At 39.6% G+C, this 18,240-nt stretch overlaps 1 pseudogene across 1 annotated transcript; it reads left to right on the top strand.

Annotated features, from left to right (window-relative positions):
• The first annotated feature begins 17,202 nt into the window (after positions 1-17,202).
• LOC311582509 (large ribosomal subunit protein eL13-like) lies at positions 17,203-17,820 on the top strand (annotated as a pseudogene). Its single transcript has 2 exons — positions 17,203-17,450; positions 17,574-17,820. The product of its transcript is annotated as a large ribosomal subunit protein eL13-like (transcript).
• Positions 17,821-18,240: the final 420 nt, after the last annotated feature.

Here is an 18,240-nt window from a genome sequence, read left to right as displayed (position 1 = left end):
ACTTGCTAGGTGAGCCCCCATAATCTTTCGATGTACAGTTCTTCAGTAACTGTCCTGGTGTGATTATTCTTTACCAGACTTTGTCAAGACTCAAAGGCACAGGGAACTTATTCAACCAAATTTTCAATGGAATGCTGGGCCACCTTTTAAGTTTTCTTCTCTGTGTAGCTCTCTACTCTTAACATCAATCTTACAAATCTGACAGCCTCGGTTTCCCTAAAGTCTAACACCTGTGTCTTTAATTCAGCAAGACCATCAGAGCTGTCTTGATTTCCTTGCCCTTACAGAGCTTAGAGTGCTGCCTGCATCTGATGTCTGAGTTGTTGTTTCAACTGTAGCTATTTTCTACTTGTGAAGAGGACTGGTCTCGAACTAACTGCTTCATCATAGGTTGGAACAGATGTTCATTGACAGATAACAGTGACAAAGTTCTAGAATCAGCCATCTTATAACATGAAAATAACTCTGACTCCTCAGAATAAATAATGTTCCATCAGTAAGTATGATGATTACCTGCCACAGTCAACCAGCTTCCCTCAGACCCGGTTGAAGGTATCAGAGGACTGGTGGGCAGGGAAGATGGTATAATAGGGGAAAATGCAACTAGTTACACTTTTCCCTTTAACCATAGCAGGACTTATCATGAACTGTAAATATACAGGCTTTTGTATGAATGCAAGTACTGTGTTAGAAGCCAAACTTAATTCAAACATAAAAACCCAGTCTAAAACAGACCATGTGAATCTCGGGGCCTTACTTCAAGTCATAGATCCAGCCTTTTCCCTACACATCCTCAGCTCTACCATGTACCAGCTTCTATTGGCGCACCTCCATTCCAGAACACACCAGTCCTTTGCTCACTGCTGTTTAAATGTGCCACTACTTCTCAGAGAGCTGCCTGTCAGTTGTTTAACCCCTTTTCTGCAAGTCAGTTCCTGTCAATTTTCAATAGCCCCACCACCTTGAGTTTAAAATCTCATGGTGCATTAAAACATTTACTAAATGTTTTCTATTCACCTTGGAAGCTGCTTTATGTGTGTGTGTGAAATCACTTAAATCATACAATAACATTTTATCCAAACTTTAAAAATGAGGACAAGGCTTAAGAACCTGGAGCTGGAGAGAAAGTTCGCTGTTTAAGGCACTGGCTGCTCTTGCTGGGGACCCATGTTCAGTTCCCAGTACCCACCTGGTGGCTAGAACTGTCTATGACTCCAACTCTGCATCTGATGTCCTTGTGGGACCTCCACAGACACAAGGCACAAAGGCAGTGGGCAGGCATACAGGCACACCAGACACACACTTAAAATAAATATAACCACATATTTTAAAGTATTTAAGTATTTTTCTCAAGATTACTCAATTATTAATAAAAAGCATAAATATAACCTCAGTTTTAAATGTCTTTAAATGGTATACTTGTAGGTTTTAATATGCTTTATAATTATCTGAAAATTTTTAATGTTTTTCACACTAAATCAGAATTCCTGTGGATAAAACATAGCTAGCAGATCCTAAAAGCTTACAAATGACACCATTTTCAGACATATTTGAGAATCAATGTACTACACTGCATTTTTTTTCCACATAAATTTGTTACTAGTTGATGAGAATTCAAGGAAGTGGCCAACACAATTTTATTGTAATGAAATTTAGCATTTGCCAAATGATTACTGATTGTACTATGTAAGAAGGCATGAGGGAAGTAGAAATCAATTGCTCAGAAAAGCAGTCTTAAGCCCAAGCACCAGGCAACTGTTGAGTAATTGAATATTAGAAGTCTACCATTAGGGCAATAATAAGACATGCCTCACTTGTTATTGTGGTTGGCCTATTCTGTCTAAGTTACTGTTCCCTGGGCATTGCAGGATACCATCAAGTAAATAGGAGACATTATAAAATTGCTTTGTAAGTGTAAGTACAGAATATAATACTGTTATGTTGTTAACTACAAACACTGGGCATTGTGTCATTAATATGCTTTGAAGGATAGGGTCAAATCTGTGTCTGTGTCAGAAAAAAAATGCATTTACTTATCCATAATTATTGTGGAATATAGCATTTAAATAGAATACTAAACCATGATTCTTTCAAATCTCTTGTCCTTGCTGGCCCCAGGAATGCCCTAGATAGAATGTTCTGTAGCATTCAACAGAGGTCCTATATGTGGTGTGTGCCTCGTAAGTTGTTTATAAGACATCTCTTTCTGGTCCCAGTAGGAAATCAGCTTCAGGATTAGAAGTAATGGAATTCAATTAACTCCCAAAATTGGTTTTTATTCTTACAACTACTCGTGTCTCCAAATTCTGGCTGTGGAGATCTTCTTTTCAAACTCTGAGATATATCTTTTTATGCAGTATTAATAACACTCGATTGGGATGGCGTTTTGCAGTGTTATGGTTAGTGAGACTTCTGTTTTGGTCTTTATGTATATTTTTTTTATTCTTCTCGCATATATTTCATCCAGACCACACAGCTTCCTGTCCCTTGTTCCCTCCCAGGTCTTTGCCCCTTACTCCACTCCCCTTATCCATTCACCATCTATTTCTATTCAGAAAAGGGCAGGCCACCAACGACTGTCAACCACACATGGCATATCAAGTTGCAATTAAGACTGCGCACCTCCCTTCATTTTTAAGACAGGATCCAGCAACCTGGTGGGAGGAAATGGACTCAAAAAGCAGGCAAAAGAGTCAGAGACAGTCCCTGCTCACATTCTTAGGAGATCCAAAGGAGACCAAGCTACACAACTGTAATGTATAGGCAGTGGACCTGTGTCAGACCCTTGCAGGATCCCTGATTGGTGGTTCAGTCTGTGTGAGCCCCTATGAGCCTTGGTTAGTTGATTCTGTAGGTTTTCTTGTGATGTTCTTGACCTCTCTGGCTCCTACAATTCATCTTCCCTGTCTTCCACAGGATTCTCCGAGCTCCGTCTAATGTTTGACTGTGGGTCTCTGCATTTGTTTCCATCAGTTGCTGGAGGGAGCCCCTCTGATGACAACTGGACTAGGCACCAATATATGAGCATAGCAGAATATCATTAGAAATAAATTCATCGACTTTTTTTTCTAGTTGTGTTTGCTTCTATTCTAGGTCTCTGTGCTATCCAGCCCCTGGGTCCTGTGCCTTCAAGCAGTATCAGGGGTGAGCACCCTCTCATGGCATGGGTCTCAAACTAGCCAGTCACTGGTTGGCCACTCCCACAGTTTCTGCACCACCTTTATCCCAGCATAGCGCGTGGGCTGGATGAATTGTAGGTCAAAGGTTCTGTGGCCAAGTTGGAGTCTCAGTCCCTCCACTAGAAGGAAGTCTTGCCTTCTTACAGGAGGAGGCCATTAGGCTCTGTTAACTTTTATTTTCAATACATTCCAACTGCAATTTCCCCTCCCTGGACCCCTCCCAGTCCCATCACACACACTTCTCCCAGCCCTCCTACCTCCTCTCTCCCTGAGGTCCACTTCTCCTCCATTTTTCTTCAGAAAAGAGCAGGTCTCCCAGAGGCCACCTGAACACAGCACAACAACATGCCATAATACTAGGTTAAAAACCCTCATATCAGGATTGGATAAGGCAAGCAAGTAGGAAGAAAAGGGTCCTAAGAATAAGCAAAAGAGTTAGGGACGCCCCACTCATATTGTTAGGAATCCCACAAAACTCCAGGCTAACAACTCTAACGTACTTGCAGAGGACCTAGTCCAGACTCCTGAAGGTTCCATTATTGATGCTTAAATCTCTGTGAGCCCCTGTAAACCTTGCTTAATTGATTCTGTGGGTTGTATTCTCCTGGTATCCTTGACCTGTTTGGCTCCTATAATTCTTCTCCCCCTCTTCCACTGGGTTCTCTCTTCTTAAATTATTCATTATTATTATTTGTGGGTGAGTGCGCCTCTACAGCACATGTCAACAGTATAAATATGAGGCTTGGGGGACAACTCTTATGAGTTAGTCTTTTCTTCCACCATAGGTTCTGGCATCAAATTTAGATCATCAGGCTTGCACAGGAAATGTTTTTACCTACAGAGCCATCTCACTAGCTTGAAATTTTTGTTAGAGAGTGTAAGATTGCATTTGGTGAGCTTAAGAATGTCTTTAGTCAGAGAACATATACCTCAATCTTGAATAACAGTTTGGGTGTTTAAAAAGATTTTGCTTCATCAATATCCAATTAATATAGCTCTATTTTCTATTGAGGGATGTAGTTGTCAGACTCAGGTAGGCAACAACAAAGCAACAAACAGTCCCGGGACTAAGGATGCTTAAAAGGAGAATTAGCTTTTTTATCAAATATATTATGACCCATTGGAGATTTCAGAATGACATGGTCTACTAGAATTGGAGCTGATGGAAAGATTCTTGAGAGATGCTAGTACCAAAAGGGCACATCAATTATTTCTAGGCTCTTAGGTTTTGTTGGATAAGTAAGTTCTGTTTAAATCTTTGGCCCAAAAGAATGCCAAGAAATTATAGTAAATAGAATTAATGATGGCAGTAAACTAGCCTCCTGACTACTAAAGCTTGCTTTGTCCCCATTCTTGCATATATGATCTATTCACCCAACTCACAAACTTCATGATTCATGGTGTCAAGCTGAAGGCCCAGGACCTAAGACAGCACATAGGCTACTTGTCCATCATCCATAATCAATCTACTCCCTGGGGATGGCAGAAATCATAGGAGTATGCTTATAGATAAGTTTAACATTCTGAGCAGATAAACTGAAGGTCCCTTTCCTGGGGGAGGGGGACAAATTCTCCTTTATTCAGCCTTGATGTGTTTCTTCTCTGTTGTTTTCTGTGGTTCTTCCTTTTATCTTCTGAGATTTGGTTTCCTTTCCACCATATTCCTTGGATACTCACCAATGGTTACCAGATGACACTCTATCCCTGAGGGCCAAAGGTTTCTTTCAGAAATCTTCTTTTTGTTTGGTTCGTTTGTTGGTTGGTTGGTTGGTTGGTTGGTTTTTGTTTTCTTTTGTTTTGTTTGTTTGTTTGTTTTTTTGAAATTTATTTTTTTCCTCCTTTATTAATTTATTCTTGTTACATCTCAATGGTTATCCCCTCCCTTGTATCCTCCCATTCTTCCCTCCCTCCCAATTTCCCCTTATTCCCCTCCCCTATGACTGTTCCTGAGGGGGATTACCTCCCCCTCTATATGATCATAGGGTATCAAGTCTCTTCTTGGTAACTTGCTGTCCTTCCGATTATATCTAGATTGTTATCCTCACACTTGTATCTTTCTGTTCCCCCTCCCTCCCTCTTTCACCCTATTCCCCTTCCCTAGACCTGCAACAGAAGGGGACCTCCTCCCCCACCATATGATTACAGCCCCAAGAAGACCATCAAGGCTGGCAAATCTGGACCCAGGGGGACCTGCACAAACTACTGTACCAACCAAGGACAATACATGCAGTAAACCTATGATTACCCCTCCCCATTCAGATCTACCCAATGGATAGTGCATTTTTCACAGTCGTGTGCAGAGCAAGGACTGACTCTGATATGAACTCTGGTGCCCCATATTTGATCACTTTCCCTTGGTGTGGAGGCCTGGTGGCACTCAGAGGAAGGGGAAGCAGGCTATCCAGACAAAACCTAATAGGCTGTGATCAGAAACCTTTTTGTGCACAGGTACAAATGCAACTCCAACATATGTGAAGAATTAGACTTACACAGGCTATCAATTTCCTTGGTGGTACAATATTTTAAAACTTAGCAGACTTCATCTTTTTTGTACCGGTGACTTCCATGTATTAATACGGCAGCTCTTTTTTAGACTGAATCCTTACATCTGCTGGACCTCTGCTTCATTGTGCACCATTCTAGTGCCTGGAATCTTACAGCCCTTAAAAGTGCTCCGATGGTTCCTCTTTCAGGCAATCAGTTTATGCTTTCTCATAGAACCTTTATCCTATTGGAAATATTTTCTGGATATGAACTTATTATACTCAATGGTTTGATGTGCCTTGTAATAGTTGCATTTCTGTTTCTTTTTTTGTTCCCTTGTAAATTGATAAAAAAAATTAAAACTACACAAGTACAGAGCTTTTGGACTGCTTCTATTTGTTTTTATTTCTTCTTTCAAATATATTACATCTTCCAAAAAATAAAAAGAATAATACTCTTCCTTATAACACCTGAAATCTGTATAGTCGATAAAAAATGTATACTACCATACTTGATTTCATATGCTAATTAGAACAACAACTCAAATCATAGGTATAAATTCTTTCAATCAGGATTATGCTGCAGTAACAAATTGCTCCAAGTCTCATGGTTGATGGTTACAGAGAGGACTTTCCAGGTCATGTTGCATGGCCATTGTGTCATGTTTCATTGTGTCATTCAGAGTCCCAAACAGATATAAGAGAATCTACCAAAAGTTGATGGCCACAGTGCCAAACTCAAAGAGAAAGTACACTGAAGGATAGATTGTCTCTTAAAGAAGTTCCAGAAGTGATGTGTGTTCTATTCGCCAAAGCAAACAACATAGCCACACTCAGTAGAGGGAGGTTGGAAACACAGAAAGAGAACAAGGTACCCCTGTCACACAGTTGTCACAGAGCACTGAGTGTGGGAGAAGAGAACCTGAGCTCAGACTTAGTGACTTCATAACTGGTAAAGTAGCTCACCAAACAAAGAAGAATCACCAGCCCCACCATGAACTGCCATAGAAAGTCCATAATATAGAGATGACCCCAAATGAGGAGATGTAGAAGTACAGAGTCTTCTCAAAGAACAGAAACTAAATCCACTTTATATTTTAGCCAGAAAGTCTTTTTTTTTTCTCTCAATTTCTACACCTGATTTTTACCCGAGGTTAAACTTAATCTGTAAACACACCCCAAATGAAATAATTTACTGTTTTTCATTTTTTAACATATTTGTTCTACATGGCTCTACCAACAGGTCCTGAAGCCTCTTGATATGATGTGAGCTCTAAAAGACAAACCTAAACTACACTTTGCACAGAAGAGAAATTAATGTTTCTCTTAGACATATTTTTCAGCAGGTCACCTATGACTCACGAGGAGTTCCTCCTCATGAGAGTTTGACATCCACATCTGCAGCAAGGATGCAAGGAGGGTGAAAATTGGTTTCAACTGCCAAACACCATGGCATAAAGGGAACAGGAAAGACCACTTTTCTAAATATGATTCAATCAACTGATTTCTTATTCCTCTGCTAAAAATATTAACAGGGGCTACAAAAAAGGCCACTGTTTGGCTGAATTAGCAGACTGTTCTTTCCACTTGTCAACTGCATAATTGAGATGATTGGGCTCTGCTATTCTGCCTTCCCTGTGCTGCTCAATACCGAACAGCTCGTCAAGCTTTTTTGAACGTAGGCCATCAATTTCTCCTCCTGTGCAGCTTCCAGTTGACACAGTCTGAAGAGATCCTCAGAAAAGTGGGTATTCACAGGGCCCTCACTCTCATCAATAACTCATTACAGCCATGGTCAGTAAAGCCAACTGGTCGGGACTTACAAGATGGGAAGCAAAGATGGGCCAGAGATGAAGAGGGCACCACAGAACGCCTTAAGTGGTACCAATGTCCATCTGGACCAACCTCGAATTTCCCTCTCTCATTTTCACTTCCCACATACTGAACTCACCTTGGCTCTGTTTTAATGCCTCATTCTATCACACTAGCCTAGGGCCTGGAGCAACTTTCTAATTAAGATCACTTCCATTAATCATATGCCAATGTATATGCTAATACAATTCTTATTTTGTGTAAAAAGTAATTTTTTTCTCAAGATGTTAAGATTAAATTAGGGGGAAATTTTATAATTTCATGTGATTACTCAAAACCCCAAAGCCTACTAATACCAAGTAAAATAGGAGATCTTATTACATGATTTGATTATGAGATAAGTCACATGATCAGCAAAATAGTCATCATAATGTTAAATAGAATCTACTAGCAGGTTAACAATTAATAAGAACGAGAATAAGATCAACTGATTGCCACATCAAAATAAATACTATATTGTTCTTCATAAAATGTATACTGTAAAATTATAATGAACCATAAGTTCATTTTCACAAAGTGGCATAAAGATACACCAGAAATTAAAGAGGATTAATTTTGTTATGGACTAAAGTAATGATCCCTGTGTATGAATGTCTTCTGTCTTATGATACTATAGTCACCTCTGGCTCTGTGTGCATTCTCATGAGTGCCCTTGACAAATTATACAGGGACAAACTTAACAGTAGCAAAGGCTTAGGAAAGTTCTTCTGCATTTTTGTTTGCCCTTGTTTTCTTCTGCCTTCACCATCTGAGTATTCTAGGGTTAGGCCCCAGGGGATGAGACGCATGGAGGTCAATGCTATTTTCCTAGCCAGTGCTGTAGACACTGGAAGGCATCAGTGCCCTGTTGCCCTGCTGTTAGCCAATTGCCTCACCCATCTCACTTTAAACCCACAAACCCACATCATCAAACCCACAGACTCGTGAGTCATAATAAAGTCATTGCCATGTGTCACTTAGGTTTTAAAGTTCTTACTCGACATTTTTGTGGCAATAGATATCTGCAACTTTGAAGAATTATTTAATAGAACTTTGAGTTTAATAGAACACCAGACAATAGAATTCATAATGCCTAAATTTAGCCTTGAAATCTGTCAGTACAAAATTCTCTTCTACAGCTACATAGTAACATATTATGAAACTTCTGAGGGAAAAATATTAATTTAGAATTTTCCTTAAATGTCACTTTACCATATTGAGCAAGCAAACATGCCTCTGAAAATTATTCAACTCCTCTCCTTTTCGTTCTCTCTCTTTCTCCCCCTCCCAAGCAAATAGATCGTCAAAGAAAGAGAAAATGGTTTGAGGGAATATGAAGAACGCTCACGGAAGATTCTCGAAGAGGGAAGGAAACCCTAAGCCCGGACCTACTCCATTTCAATTGCACTCAATGTTTTTAAATCTGGACAAATCCGAGACTAGCCATGACATGTCCCTAGGAAAGAGGCTGAAGATATGCATACCACACCAACTTAAAGAAAGAGGGCTTGTCAGACTCTCCCTAAACAAAAGCTCTTAAACAACAGGATTATATTTAATGCTCAGGACTGTTTTGAACCTGAATCCGAAATTGAAGATCCTCAAAGCCAAAAAGCCACGCCTCCAGAGCGCCCTGTTTAGCATCAGCTCTGAACTTGGCAATGCCTAGAACCATCATGGGGAGTCTCAGCCAAGGAATTTCCAGACCAGCTTGGCCTGTGCCTGGGTCTGAAAGAGTTAATCTTCATTGATGATTGATGTAGCAGACCCAGCCCACCATAGGCAGTATCAGCTCTAGGCAGGTGCCCCTGAGCTACCTAAGAGAGCTAGCTCCTATGCATGAGCAAGCCAGTAAGCCAACAAACAGTTTCTCCATGATTTCTGTTTCAGTTGCTGCTTGAGTTTCTGACCTGATGTATCTCAATGATAGATTATGAGCTAAATATATAAACCAAAATAAACCTTTTCATCCCCTATGTTGCTTATGTCATAGTATTTATTGCAGAAACAGAAATCAAACTGAAAGGAATGGGGTACCATACACGTTCAGTACACTGTCAGACCACATTACAGAAATGTACCTGAGGGCAGGCAGTTTTCTTAGACCTTGAAATGTAACTTTAACTTGAATTGCTACGTTGTGCTTTGGAACTGTAGGTGTCTCAGATGTCTTCTCAGCCAGGACCTGCCATGAATGAAGGTATATTTCCTCTGAACGTAAGAGGGATGTTGTGGTTGCTCCATCTATTCTCATCTGCCTGGAAACGAAGCCTCAAGAACCTCAAGATCCCACGTGGGTCATGATCTGAGGCTCAAAGTCCCTCCCTCCATTAACAGTCACAGTGCACTGACATGGGATTGCTTCTCTGTGTGAAGAATTCAATGCTGTGGCCTTCCTTTACCATCTTAGGAACCAAGACCAAAAATGAGTTTGATCCATGAACCAAAATAAAAGCTAGATGAGAAAAGAAATGTGAACCTTTGAATTCATAGTCCAGTGTTCTTTCCACAAATAATAACTGATATTCAGTCATGAAGAAACAATACAATAAGCCAGGCTAACATGGCATTCTCCTGTGGAAAGAGAGGGTTGTTTCTGGGTCACAGGCATCCACCTGATAGCCACTCATTGTAGTCATCCTGCAAGTTATTTGAATGTGTTCTCCAAAGTCCATGTGTTATAAGTCTAACATCCACATGGCACCTTTAAGAATGGGTGACTAATGAAAAGTCTTTAGGCCATTTCATTGTGCCCTTGGGGAGGCTATTATGACCCCACCCTCATCCTCTTCTTTCTGGCCATAACGTAAATGGGCTTCTTTTTCGTACATTCTTACCACAATACTCATCCCAAAGCGACATCATCACCTGGCCATGCAGTGTCAGATAAAATAAACCTTATCTCTTTAGAAGTTGTTGCCTTTGTTACTTTCTTAAATAAATGAAAAGCTAACTGATACATTTCTAAAATCTCTCTCTCTCTCTCTCTCTCTCTCTCTCTCTCTCTCTCTCTCTCAACTTACTGTAACCCATTTCTTTCCTCCCCTGTATTTCTTCTCCCTTGCCGTCAACTCTTTCTTAACGGTATCACATAGGAGTTGCAGGTATGATTCAGAACTTTAAACTGGGAACTTCATTACTGAAAAATTTATTCATGTGGGTCGCACCAATACATTTCAAACTTTGAAAAGAAAACCTCAAAGGCTCACAAAGAAAAAGTGCAAGAATTTTATGCTAAATGCTAGATGTCTGAGCTTCCCCGGCTTCGGATATATCCCATAGAATTTAGGGGATGATGTGAATTATGTAACATGCAAAATTTGAATATGCAAATTTACAAGCCTTTCTTGTTAGGCAAAGTTAATGCACATAAAAAGATGTAAAGTGAATAAGAACAATATTTAAAGAACTCTTTATGCATGCCCATATGAATTTCTTACATATTTTAAGTACCATATTCTACTATTCTTGCAAAAATGTTTTCATGTAGGCCTATCTTATATTTAAGCCATTTGTATGACATCAGTGGGATGAATGACTAGCGATCCCTACAAATCTGCCTCCCTTTCCCTCGGAAAACAATGAATAAACAACTGGGGGGGCGGTGCCAAAGTTACTAAAGGAATACACTATATAACATCCAGGTTGCAACATGAATCCTGTAGAGCACTAAGACCAGGAAAGCCACATGGGAAAGGTCACTACCACCACCCACCACCCACCAAGAAGTAAAGCCTGGACCACCAAGTCACCTGTGGGCATCATTAACATCACTTATAAGTGATGAACCTTCAAGGAAACCATAGCCCCTCAATATACCCGGAGCCAGCTACTGTGCCCTGCCAAAACATGACCCTTAAGCCTATCGTCTCATGAAACTTTGTCCCTAATGAACACTGTAAAATAGATAAGATAATCAATAAAAGGAATGGGGGATATAAAAAAACAAGGAAAAAAATGCCACACGAGGAACACAATAATTTTCTAGAAATCAACACCAAAGATATGAAAAATTATGAATTTTTGAAAGGGAATTCAAAATAGTGTTCTTTGGAAAATTCAATGAGATAAAAGAAAACATAAATAGGAATTCAATGAATCCAGAATGGCAGTTCTGGAGGGGAAATTCAACACAGACCCAAACAGAAATCGTGACACCGAAGAATTTAACCAATGAACCAAAAATTCAGCTGAGAGCTTCAAGCAGAAGAAAGAACCCATAAACTTGAAAATATCCTGAAATGAGCCATTCAGAAAAGGATAAGAATGAATGAGAGAGCCTACAGAACCTTGGAGGTACCACCCAGTGAAGAAGCATTGAGATTATGGTCATTCCAGAAATAAACAAGACAAAGAAAAAAGATTAATTAATGAAACTAGCTACCTAAAACTTGCCAAGTGTAAAAGTGATACAGACATCAAGATCTACAAAGCCCAAGACCTCACCATAGATATGACCAGAGTCTTCTCCAGGGTATATGAGGACAAAAGTGTCAAGAGGAAAAGACCAAGAGAGAAGACTAAACATCCGAAGTCCCAATCAGGACAGGAATGGACACCTCAGCCAAGCCTTATAGGCCAGGGGACAACTGAGTGATATTCTCAAGGTGCTGAAAGCAGAAACAGCCAGCTAAGAATCCAGTGTATGTCAAAGCTGTCCTTGAAACATCAAAGCCTTTTACAAACAAAAGCTGTGGGAACTTATCACCACAATGGAAGAAATGATTAAGGGATTTTTTGAAGTAAAAAAAAAATGATAATTACTTTCATAAATACATAAGTATAAGCCTTATTAATAAAGGTAAATACATAAACCAGGACAGGCCAAAACTCGAAAGATCGTGTATGTACCACTCACATCTATAGTATAAAAAGGGAAGCTTGTAAGCTTATAGGAATAATGTCTACATCACAAAAATAGAAAGAGCCAGACGTGATGGCTCATGCTTAAAAATATCAGAACTCAGGAGTGAAAACTTCACTGCAAGTTTTAGGCTAGAATGATCTACATAACGAGAATGCTTCAGAAAGAAAAGAACAGGGGAGAGGGGAAGACAGAGGTGGAAGATACCAAATATTGTCTGACATTGTTTCAAGGAACTCAAAAAGTAAAAACAAAGTAAACTCCTAATGGACAAAATGAAGGAAACTATAACCAGAACAGAAATAAATCAAACTGAGGACCTAAAATAATAGAAATAAACAAGTGCTGGTGAGACTGTCCAGTGGTTACAGTGCCCAGAGGACAACCCCAAGCACCTCAAAAGAAAGCAAGATGTGAACTAAGTTACATAAACAGAATGAATGTTGAAAACTACATAATCACCTCAATCTGCACAGAAAAACCAAAAACAAACAAATAAAAAACCACCCGACAAAGACCAACACTTGCCTTCATAAACTTTCATAATTTTGAGTAAAAAAGAAAAGTTTCTCTATATAATAAGGGTCTTTTGTAAAACAAATTACAACTAAGATTAAAGCAGTTAAAATTAACAGCTTTTCCATAAAGATTTAGTATAAAGATGCCCATCCTGGCTTTTTATTCAACAGAGAACTGAAAGGTACTGATCACAGCAGTATGGCCAGGAAAACTGGGGATCCAAATCAGAAATCCAAAAGTAAAAATAAAATTACCTGTGCTTGCAAAACCCGTATTACCTGATTTTAATATATATATAACATCTGCTAAACATAATAGATGAGTTAAGATACAAAATACAAAATCACTAGTATTTTATATATAACTAATGGCTTTACTGACAAAGAAATCAAGAAGCAATATTGCTTATGGTGTTGTCATCAATAAAGAAAGAACTTCCTGACAATAAATCTAACTAAGATCTGTGTCTTGAAAACTACGAAGTATTGTTCTGACTCCCAAAGAAACACAGATTCAGTAAAACAGCTATCAAAACTCCAAAGACTGATAGCCGATGTGGTGGCACATATCTTTAATCCCAGCACTCGGGAGGCAGAAGCAGGCAGATGTCTGTGAGTTCAAGGCCAGCTTGGTCTACAAAAGGAGTCCAGGACAGCCAGGACTACAAAAGAAACCCTGTCTCAAAAAACAAAAGAAACAAACAAACAAAAAACAATAACAACAACAAATTCCAATGATTGCATAAAAATGGGACCAATTCTAAAGTTAACATGAAACTCAGATGAGTTCAACATAGTCAAATCCATCAGTGAGAAAAACAGAGTTGAAACCAGCACACTTCCTCAGGCACAGATAGCCTGCCCATAACTGTGGCATGAGAATGGTTGCACAGACCCATGGAGCCCCCAGAATAACCTGGAAATAAATTCAAACACACCATTAACTAACTTTTGACAAGAGTGTAAAGAGGACACAGTGGGGAAGGAAAGCCCCTTCAGTGGATCGTGGAGGGAAGACTGAATTTTCACATGCAAGAGAAAGAACTTGGACCTTTATCTTATACCAGACACAAATGTCAGCTCACAATGGGTAAAAAAACGGAAATGTAAGGTCAGAAATTATAAAAACTCTTAGATGTGGACAAAGAAAGACCTCTGTGCATTGGCTTTGAAGTGACTTTTGGATATCACACCAAAAGCTCAAACCACAAGAGATAAAATGAGTGAATGGGACTACATTGAGCTAAAATGGAACCTGTGCAAAGCAAGGGAAAAAGAAGAGAAAGTGGAAACAACAGCCTATGGGTTGGGGAAAGTTGTTTGCACTCTGTCATCAGATAAGTGTGTGATAAAGAACACACAGAAATCAGTAACTGAAAAAAATAACACAAATTATAAGAGGAAAGAGATCTCAATGTGCATTTCTCAAAAGAAGACAACTATGGACAAAGGTATATGAAAGGGTTTTAAAATCCTCAATCATCAGAGAATTGCAAGGAACAATTATGAGAGAGAATGAAAACACATCATTCATCAAAAGCAAACAAAGAAACAAACAAACAAAGACAGCATGGAGGCCAGAGTGATGGCTCAGCAGGCAAAGGCACAGGTTGTCAAGCCTGGTGGCTTGAATCTAACTCCTCAGAACCACATGGAGTAAGAAGAGAACTGATTCTTGCAAGTTGTTCTCTGACCTCTACACATGTGAGTGTGTGCGTACACACACACACACACACACACACACACACACACACACACACACACTAAATGTGAACACTTTATTATTACTACTAGCAGGCTGAGCCTAGAAGACACTATGTTAAGTGAGAAGAAAAGCAGATACAAAAAGAAAAATATGTATGATCTTACACTTAAAATGTGCAAAATACAAAATTAGAAATAAGAGTAGAAGTTAATAGAGAATCAATGTGGAGAGAAAGTAGTGTGATGTAAATCAGAAGACACACAATGGACCATACACAGAAGGAACATTCTAGATGTCTGCTACACAATTGGAGGATCCCAGGTAATAAAATTTGCTGTGTGTATAATTCATAGCAAAGCAGCAGATTTTAGCTACAACAAAGAGGAGATGATGAACGAGTTAGCCTGTTTTCCTATAGCAACCTTTGTATCATGTCTGTGTCCTATGATGTTCCATTGTATATTTTTAAGCACACAATAATTTGTATTAAATATTCAATCATTTTTTTATATCCTGACACTTTCAATATGACATTTTCCCTTGAGAGGAAACTTTGATGTATAGCATACAACTTTAATTTTTATCAAGAAAATGCAAGAAAAAATGTTTATAACATACTGATGGTGATCCTCCCTCCTTCTCCTCCCAAACAGCACCACCAGACTACCAGGAAAACATAGGTGGGATTGCATGTCCCATTTACCTTGTGGTTAGTACAGAAGAATAAGTTTCTATTCTTAACAGTCTTCAGACACAACCCAAGTCTCCCAGCCTCATCACGGGTTTGCACTGCAAACGCTCCATGTCTTGGAACATACCCAAACCTATCACAATTTCACGAGTGATTTGTCCTACTGATAACGGCTCGCTGATTAGAACAATCCACAGTGGAATCATTTAGGAGCTAGTTGCTTGTTCTAATAATTTGAAGTACACTTTTGCTTAATATCATAGGAGCACTGGAGCGCCTTGAAGGTTCCTATGGCCAGTGTCAACTCAGAAATCATGCATTTGGGCCCCTTCCTTCAAAGCTGAAAGATAGCCTGACCCTCCCCAAACCAGGCTTTCTAAAGACACAATATATATTTTCATTTTGTTTTTCAGAGCATGTTCCCAATTTTCACTTTCAATAGGAATATTTTTAGAGACCTAGGAAAGCAAAATGTCTTGAAAATGTCTACAAAACTTCTCTTAGCTTCTTTCCAAATGTCATGATTTTTTGGAAAAGACCACACCAAGTGGTAAGGAGATGGACAAGACTGCAAACAGTTTTAAATCTCTTTGGAGATGTTCCATGTACCACATTACATATGAACTGAGAAATGAAACATCTGTGACTAATACAGAATTGAGTCTGTCTTAAATTATAATTAACAGCGATGAGAAAATGTTGCCTGTTCACTTCTTCAGAGATTCAAGCCATGTTTTTACCATTAAAAAGCTTGAGCCAATGAGTATTATTTGTATAATTGCTCAGCCCAGCACCCTTCCAAATTGCAGCATAAGACAACAGAATACGAAGAACGAAAACTCTTCCTACAATTTAATAAAGCCTTCAAAAATTAGGGGGTTTTCCAGGGGCCTTTAATCTTTCCATAATATTTAATCTGTAGGACCTCTCTTTTTTGCCCCATATCAAATATTCATATCATCTTTTTCTTTGTATTAAATGCTGTTGATAGGACTCATGCATCTAGCTTTAGAAAATATAGAGTCCCAATTTTCCTCCCGACAAAATTTCTAACAAGAGGATGTTACAACGGAGAACAGAATACATTCAGTTTCTTTGGGGATCCACACTGAGGCCTTCAACCTGTGCTTAAGGTAGGGAAAATGAGGTCCTCAAACATGGGCGCTTCATCACATGTGTGGGCATCAGAGATGCCCAGTGCCTCCCCAGTCTTTCATTTAAATAAGGTAGTATACATCCATGCTGCCAACAGAGCTTGCATCGTGGGCCCCATTGCTTCTTTTTTCTCACTTTCAAGTTATAATTGGTTTCTCAGTCTATCTTCAGGCTCATCTTCCCCTTTGGAGATCCCTTCCATACTTGACAACATAGCTGTTTAAGCATCTTGTTCTTTTCCACAGATCTACCATCGTCACTCTAAAGTTTCAAGTTCATCTGTCTTCGTCTGGAAGGGAGTGCTCCGTGCTGTTGTTTAGCTTCTTAAGAAAATGGTACTGGCACCAGCCAAGGACAATACAGGCTGTAAACTTCAAACCCCTACCCATATCTAGCCAATGGAAGGGACATTCTCCACAGTTGAGTGGAGAGTGGGGTATGACTTTCACACGTACTCTGGTGACTCATATTTGACCATGTCCCCTGGAGGGGGAGGCCTGGTGGCACTCAGAGGAAGGATTGCAGGCTACCAAGAAGAGACTTGATACCCTATGAGCATATAATGGGGGAGGAAATCCCCCTCAGGCACAGTCATAGGGGAGGGGAGTAAGGGTGAAATGGGAGGAAGGGAGGAATGGGAGGATACAAGGGATAGAATAATCATTGAGATGTAACAGGAATAAATTAATTTTTTAAAAGGCAAAAATAAAATAAAAGAAAAGAAAAAAAAAGAAAAAGAAAATGGTACTGGCAGCCATGGCTCCCAGACAGAACGGCATGATCCTAAAGCCTCACTTCCACAAGGATTGGCAGCAGCAAGTGGACACTTGGTTCAACTAGCCACTACACAAGATATGCAGACCCAAGACCTGGCAGATGAAAACGCATCCCACATCCAGTCCCATTGGGCCCATAGTGTGGTGCCCTACACTTAGATACCACACCAAGGTCTTTGCTGGCAGGGGCTTCAGCCTGGAAGAAATCTGTACGGCTAGTATCCATAAGTAAAAAGCTCACACCGTTGGCATCTCTGTAGACCCAAGAAGATGAAACAAACCCATTGAGTCACTAGTGGCCAGTGTGCAGCACCTAAAGGGGTACAGATCCATACCTGTACTTTTCCCCAGGAAGCCTTCTGCTCCAAAGAAGGGAAACAGTTCTGCTGAGGAACTTAAACTGACCACCCAGCTAACAGTACCTGTGATACCCATCAGGAATGTCTACAAAAAGGAGAAAGCCAGAGTCATCCCAGAAGAGTAGAACTTCAAGGCTTTTGACAGTCTTGGAATGGCTAGGGCTAACACCGGGCTCTTTGGCATCCAAGCAAAAAGAATAAAGGAAGCTGCGAAGCATGATGTTGAAAGGAAATGGTAATGCACTGTTGGAATGTGGCAATAAATTTTCCATAAAGGAAAAGAAAATGTTAGTGCATCTCTCCAGCTGAGCAAGTGGCTCTGAAGAAAGGTGGCCACTATCTCTTCTTCACTCATATGACTGATGATGTCTTGCATGTGTGTACAGATCTAGGAAAAAAGACTTTGAAGTATTTAAGAACAAGCCAAAGCCAGTCGGCCTGTGGTTAATAGCTATGTCTAGGGCACTATTAGTGATCTATTATGGCCACTACTTTCATAAAGAAACTTAGGTTCTGAGATGTTAAGCAACTTGCTTAAGGTCACTATTAGTAGCTATGTCTAGTAACAAATGTCTAGTGTTAACTTGTAGTTTTAAATATTTAAAGGAGAATAACTTTAAATGGGCTTAAAATTTGCAAGCTCTTCAAATTATTCTGAT

The sequence above is a fragment of the Acomys minous genome (assembly GCF_964271855.1).
Source record: "Acomys minous genome assembly, chromosome: 14".
Classification (NCBI taxonomy): domain Eukaryota; kingdom Metazoa; phylum Chordata; class Mammalia; order Rodentia; family Muridae; genus Acomys; species Acomys minous.
This window is presented reverse-complemented; position numbering and strand designations above follow the sequence as displayed.